Source organism: Salmo salar, chromosome 07 (assembly GCF_965601325.2).
Source record: "Salmo salar chromosome 07, fSalSal1, whole genome shotgun sequence".
Classification (NCBI taxonomy): Eukaryota; Metazoa; Chordata; class Actinopteri; order Salmoniformes; family Salmonidae; genus Salmo; species Salmo salar.
In genome coordinates, this window is record NC_138297.1 from 15,210,685 (window position 1) to 15,218,343 (window position 7,659).

General features: G+C 41.9%; 1 long non-coding RNA gene across 1 annotated transcript; it reads left to right on the top strand.

The window, feature by feature from the left end:
- Positions 1-299: 299 nt before the first annotated feature.
- LOC145879997 (uncharacterized) lies at positions 300-5,525 on the top strand. The gene is made up of 2 exons (XR_014392872.1): positions 300-1,073; positions 4,553-5,525. It is a non-coding gene; the product is annotated as an uncharacterized LOC145879997 (long non-coding RNA).
- The last annotated feature ends 2,134 nt before the right edge of the window (positions 5,526-7,659 follow it).

Genomic DNA, 7,659 nt, shown 5'->3' on the forward strand with positions numbered 1-7,659 from the left:
CATGTATTTGGCTAAGGTGTATGTAAACTTCCGACTTCAACTGTATTGAGAGACCTAAGCCCGCAGGCGGGCTGGGCCTTCACAAATTTTTACATTACTACTGGTCAGCAAATATATCTAAATGTGTTTATTGGGTTTCTACATTTGAAAACAAGGATGGCTAGCATAGAGTTACAGTCAAGCCTTTGTCATGACGTTGGCCTCTTTGAGTACAGGGAGGACAGTTGACCCCCTCCCCCCTTGCACCATCCCCCAACATACCTCCCCCCACCCAGGCCCTGTGTGAAAGGGTTGTAAAATTCCAGAGGAGAATCTTACAACCACATGGCCCAGTTGAGACACAGAGGGGTCCCATAGAGAGACACAGGAAATTCTTCCAACTCACAGAATTGGGGAACCGAATGACATTTGTGTTCTGGAGAAGGTATGGAAGATTGGTGAAGAATCCAGCTACGAACTGGTCCGCTTGGTACAATTTTGTGATACTCAGAAGAGACAATATAGCCATATTACCATAAAACGGTTTATATAATTGCCTCAGCCTTGAGACTTGCATCCACATGGTTGTATAGAATGTATTAATAAGGATAAAGCTATTTGTAATACATTGAGATGCCATGTACTGATGTTAATGTGATAGAATTATATTTCTGTACCAAGCTTAACTCAGTCATCGGCACGCCCCCAGGGACACAGACAAGACCAGGTGTCATGTGACATGTTCACTATAAAACCATAGCCTGATCTACTTTCTTCAGACCCGGCCTCCACTCCATTGCAAGTTGGCCAATAGGTTTGACCATCCAAGTACTCTACTGAAAGTGAACTATACCACGTGGTTAACTTTTAGACTATTGATACCGACAGAATAAGAACAAGTCTTTGATATTAATTATTAGTCTGCAGCTAAGTAAATTATATCATTGAACGCGAAGACCAACGAAACATCCATTCTATGACGACATTAATGAATGTCGCTTTGAAAGATCCATTCTAACCGAGAGAGAGAGAGAGAGAGAGAGAACTCTCCAACGGAACGACGCTCCAACAAGGATCCCGACGACACACTGAGCGTAAATATATATTGATTGCAATTGTTCTCGAATGAGTGAGCGTTCATGTGCAAAGGATTAGCATATCAATTGTTAATATTAATGAACTCTGTAGGGTCTTCTCAGCTGCCCTTTATGACCCATTGTTCAACAAGACACCAGCCATGCCTGTTTAGACCACTAGGGCACATTACTCTACCAATTCTTTGTGATGATAATTACTGTTTGTATACTTTATGTGAATTACTTAGTTTAGTAAATAAATGATTTTAAGACAATTGATGTATGGATGACTCTTAGTAAAGACTGGGTTCGTGCAGATACAACAATTTACGACGTTTGGAATGAGACTGGACGCGAGGTAAAATACACCATTTAAACCAGAAGATAATCAGCCTATACTATAATATAATATAATATAGAATGTTATAATATAGGAAAGTTATATTAGGAAAATTATAACTTTGTAATCTGAATATTTTCATTGGTGCCCCGATCTCCTAGTTAATTACAATTAAACGATGAATCAGTTTGATCCCGTGATAATAATTACAGGGAGTTAATTGATAAACATGTCTTCAGTTTAATGGTACCCCAAAGACACGACACCTTCCAACTTCTCTGGTCTCGCTCCTGTGCTCCCCAATGCCCATGAACCTTGGCACACATGTTTTGAGCCCAATTGATAAAAACTCCCTTAAAATCTCGTCCCAATTCCGAAGTCACTTTATCCTTAAACAAGCAAGCTGCTTCTCTCCATTAACATCTAATCATCTCTTCCCAGTGTCACAGATTGACACGGCATTCCAGGTCTGGTGTTTTTTTTGTGACCTATTTGTTGATAACACATTCGTCTCATTCGATACTCTGAGGTTTGACCAAAATATTTCCAATACCCACTTTTTTTAGATACATGCAAACGCAACAAAGTATTGAGTGTATCCACACATCATTTTGCATAAGCATGGGTTTATTCAGTTTAAGGTTTTGCACCGTCTCAAATGACAGATTGACAAAAATATACCCAAATTATGACCCGACGTGTTTGAGATGCGACCAGAGTCCAGCAACTGTGCGACACATGTTTTGGTCATGCCAATCTTTGAGTGGCCTCTGGAACCCCATTTTTGAGGCACTCTCACATAGGTGTAATACAACTGTTAGCCCCAACCCGGTCACTACCATTTGTGGGGTACTTTCCCTAGACCAGAATGCTACCGCGCATCAGACAAACGCAATAGCTGCTAGCTCGCCACCTTGTCCTCTTTCACTGGAAGTCTGCAAAGCCGCCCTCCTTTATGCAGTGGGTTAAGGAGGTGATCTCATCTCTGCCTCTGGAGAAGGTTAGGTACACTGTGCATGGGTCCCGACAGAAGTTTGACTTAACCTAGTCCCCATTAATACAATACATGGAGAGCCTGTCTTTTACTTACGGTAACTTGCATAGTTTGGTAAGCAGTCACGTCTATAGCCTTCCCTGTAGCTCAGTTGGTAGAGCATAGTGTTTGCAACACCAGGGTTGTGGGTTCAATTCCCACAGGGGGCCAGCACAGAAAAAATAAATGTATGAAATGTATGCATTCACTACTGTAAGTCGCTCTGGATAAGAGCGTCTGCTAAATGACGTGAATGTAAATGTCTGTTCTAGTGGCCATTTGTGCTAAGAATTTTTACCTTTTTTTCATTTCTATTACTGTTTGTTTCTGTTTTTCTTTCCTATTAAACTTACTTTTATGGATGCCTTGGTGGGTTGTTGATTTGGAGGGAGGAAGGGAGGAAGGGAGTGGATGGTTGGATGGATGGATGGATGGATTGGAGAATGAGGGGTTGGGGTTGTACTGTTTTTGTTGTTATATATGAAAATCTACAAATAAAGTCAAAAATAAAAATGAAATAATAATAATTCTGCCCTGCTAGAGCTGCCACGGTCAACTGTAAGTGCTGCTATTGTGTAGCGGAAACGTCTAGGAGCAACAATGGCTCTGCCGCAAAGTGGTAGGCCACACAAGCTTGGTGCGTAAAAATCGTCTGTCCACGGTTGCAACACTCACTACCGAGTTCCAAACTGCCTCTGGAAGCAACATCAGCACAATAACTGTTCGTTGGGAGCTTCATGAAATTGGTTTCCATGGCCGAGCAGCCGGAAACCAGCCTAAGACCACCATGCACAAAGCGTCGGCTGGAGTGGTGTAAAGCTCGCCGCCATTGGACTCTGGAGCAGTGGAAACGCGTTCTCTGGAGTGATGAATCACGCTTCACCATCTGGCACTCCGATGGACTAATCTGGTTTTGGCAGATGATAGAATAACCCTACCTGCCCGAATGCATAGTGCCAACTGTAAAGTTTGGTGGAGAAGGAATAATGGTCTGGGGCTGTTTTTCATGGTTCGGGCTAGGCCCCTTAGTTCCAATGAAGGGAAATCTTAACGCTACATTCTAGACAACTCTTTGCTTCCAACTTTGTGGCAACAGTCTGGGGAAGGCCCTTTCCTGTTTTAGCATGACAATGCCCCCATGCACAAAGCAAGGTCCATACAGAAATGATTTGTCGAGATCAACGTGGAAAAACTTGACTGGCCTGCACAGAGAGCCCTGACAAGTCCCTGCAGCAATGTTCCAACATCTAGTGGAAAGCCTTCCCAAAAGAGTGGAGGCTGTTATTACAGCAAAGGGGGGACTGACTCCATATTAATGCCCATGATTTTAGAATGAGATGTTCGATGAGCAGGTGTCCACATACTTTTGGTCGTGTATGTGTTTGTCTCGCCTGGCTATCTCCAGATGAAAGGGGATGCACTAGCTGTGGGTCGCTCTGGATGGGAGCATCAGTTGAATGGCTAAATTGTAATGTAAATGTTGTGCTATGTATATTTATGTATATTTTTGTATTTTATTTGTTGTGTTGTTTCCTGTTTAGACCCCAGGAAGAGTAGCCGTTGCTCAGCAGCAGCTAATTGGGAATCCTAATAAATACTAAATAAATACCAATTAGGCTACGGATCATTTGATAGGGAGTGGAAAGCCTCTCTCCAGTCTGTCTACTAGCCTTGCATAGTAACTACCTGTGTATATTCTCTTCTGACATGTTCCACTGGAAGAGAAAATCCTCCTCCCAGGCCCTCGTGATGCATAACAGCTCCAGGTGCCCTTGAGAAGGGAAGAATAAGTAATAATACCATGTTTAAAATTCTATTCACTCACAGATGTTGGTGGCACAGAACACACATACACAATCGCACACACCTTTTCTCCCTCTCTCTCTCTCTCTCTGTCTCACACACACTGCTATGTAATGCAGTTTACCCTCAATATCAAACTGATGGCAGAAAATAGTTTAATATTCTGTGATGAACTTCCAAGGTTTACTGCCTTCCCTTTCCTTCCAGTGGTGTATGATGAAGAGCTTACTCATCATCACTATTTCCTGAGCCTTTTAATCGTTCTCTCTCCTTCTCCCTCCCTCTCTCTCCTTCTCCCTCCCTCTCTATTTGATTGCCCAGGCCTTCTGAAGTATGGAGATAGAGTGTCAGATTGCGAAGGAGGAGGAGATTGAGTAGGCGGGTCGAGGTTGGAGAGGCCACTTCTAATCTATCCAATTCAGTCACAAACTATAGGTTCCCTCACGAGATGGACATCGGAAGCAGTATGTTTGAAGAGCCTGTACACCCGTGCTAGCCATCTCATTTCTACAGACTACTGCATCTCCCCCGGACGACTAGTTTACTCACCGTGGGTCTCCTCTCCATTGGATTTGAACTGCTAGGAACTTGGTGTTACGAAGGCTATGGGCTAATATACATTAATATGTCCCTGGTTTCTGAGCAACTGAGCCATCAAATCAAATGTTGTGCCGAATACAACCTTACAGTGAACTGCTTACTTATATGCCCTTAACCAACAATGCATTTAAAAAAAAAAGTGTTAAGTTAAAAATAGAAAGTAACAAATAATTAAAGAGCAGCAGTAAAAGAACAATAGCGAGTCTATACACAGGGGAGTACCGGTACTGAGTCAATGTGCGGGGGCACCGGTTAGTCGAGGTAATTGAGGTAATATTGTCACGTCCTGATCAGTAAAGGGGTATTTTTGTTATTGTAGTTTGGTCAGGACGTGGCAGGGGGTGTTTGTTTAGAGTGTCTCGGGGTTTGTTGGTCTATGTGCTTATGCAAGAGGGGTGTTTGTTTAGTGTTCCGGGGTTTTTGGTCTATGTTGGTGTATTTCTATGTTCAGTCTAGTCTATCTATTTCTATGTTTAGTTCATTGGATTGACCTTCAATTGGAGGCAGCTGTTCCTCGTTGCCTCTGATTGAAGGTCCTATGTATAGGGGTATTATTGTAATGGGATTTGTGGGTAGTTGTCTCCTGTTTTGTGTCTGTGCACCTGACAGGACTGTTTAGTGTCGTTCGTTGTTTTGTATACGTGATGTTTGTTTTCCTTCTTTTGATTTAATAAAGAAGATGAGTATACACGTTCCCGCTGCACCTTGGTCCAATCCTTACGACGCCCGTTACAAATATGTACGTGTGCACTACTGTTCAAACGTTTGGGGTCACTTAGAAATGTCCTTGTTTTTGAAAGAAAAGCAAATTTTTTGGTCCATTAAAATAACATCAAATTGATCAGAAATACAGTGTAGACATTGCTAATGTTGTAAATGACTGTTGTAGCAGGAAACGGCAGATTTTTGATGGAATATTATTGCTTTAATCAGAACAACAGTTTTCAGATGTGCTAACATAATTGCAAAAGGGTTTTCTAATGATCAATTAGCCTTTTAAAATGATAAACTTGGATTAGCTAACACAACGTGCCATTGGAACACAGGAGTGGTGGTTGCTGATAATGGGCTGTGTAGATGATGGTTGCTGATAGTGATGGTTGCTGATAACGCCTGTGTAGATATTCCATAAAAAATATATAATCTGCCGTTTCCAGCTACAATAGTCATTTACAACATTAGCAATGTCTACACTGTATTTCTGATCAATTTAATGTTATTTTAAATGGTCAAAAAAGTTAGCTTTTTTGACAGCAGCGTAAAAGAGGGGGGAGGGGACAATGCAAATAGTCTTGGTAGCCATTTGATTAGCTGTTCAGGAGTCTTATGGCTTGGGGGGTAGATGTTGTTAAGAAGCCTTCACCCTCTGTTTAACTGCAATAACCTGAGAGTTACAGTTAAGAGGGACTGGGTCCGGATTTAAAGACCAAGACAGAGAAACATTACATCTGGAAGCTGTGAGGACAGGCCAGTAAAAAAATATCAATCCAGACCCATACGACATGAACAAATCTGAATGATAACCGACAGATGACATCACTCAAATGATTGGTGTAAAACCCTTTATTCAATATTGATACAAGGTCATAATTTGTTGAGTTACTTCAGTCATATCCAGATCCTGGTGAGGAAGAATCTAAATGAAGGAATACTAGTGACTCTAGAATCAGCTCCTTTCATGCTGCTGCCATAAGAGACAGTAAGGCTGCATTTACACAGGCAGCCCAGTTTTCCACTAATTGGTCTTTTGACCAATCACATCAGATCTTCTCTTCTTAGAGCTGATCTTAATAGCTGATCTGAGAACAGAAATTGGGCTGCCTGTCTAAAAGCAGCCTAAGTGGAATTGAATGTGATGCAGACATCATAAAAATCCATGATGGGAGTATTATGTAGAGCTACATCGACGCGTATGACACATTTTACACAATATCGCAAGCTAGTTTCCCGGCTAGCACTAATTCATTTAGATATGAACATACACATCAAGGTTGGAAGATGCACTGATGATCGATTTAGAGAAGCTGTTTGCTTTACGCCCACGCCGACCATTCAGATTAAAAAAAGATTTTTGTTACGGAGTGAGTAATGTTCTCGCTCTCCTTTGAGATGTTTCCACGAAGCCTGATTCACAGCCCTTGAACAAGGGCAGCTTTAGAAAAAGACAGTTCTACAAAGTGGATGAAAACACAGAGAGACAAAGGGTGGGTGGGGTAAGATGTGAAAGATGCCACAGGGGACGATGCAAAAAGAGGAAGTATAAAACTATCAGAAAATATAATAGGAATGTAGTCAGTAATTGACAGGTCTGGACCCCCCCCCCCCCCCCACACACACACACACACACAATTCATACTAGAGTGACTGTGCCACTGATGAATCAGTGTGTCACATAGCCAACAGTGTCATCACATCACCTTTCTGACATGGCTCATCTCCATGCAGAGAACTTCAAACCATCTCTGTGCGTCTACTTGTCTTTTCAAATATGATGCCCCCCAGGAGACCCAGCACAAAGAGATAACTTTGTAAAAAAGTGTCTGTAGCACCACTGAATGGAGCCTGGCCAATAACTAATGATAAATAATTTGCTGGGCTTTTGTGTTGACAATGGCAAGGAGGATTATTCTGGAGTGTAATGTGGTAATAGGTGTGTACCAGGAATAAATAGGCATGGATTCTAGTTACAGAACTCCACGATGTGTGTACTGATAAAAGATCTAATCGATCAAATGGATTTATAAAGCCCCTTTTTACATCAGCAGACATCAGTAAGTGCTTATCCAGAAACCCAGCCTAAAACCCCAAACAGCAAGCGATGCAGAAAT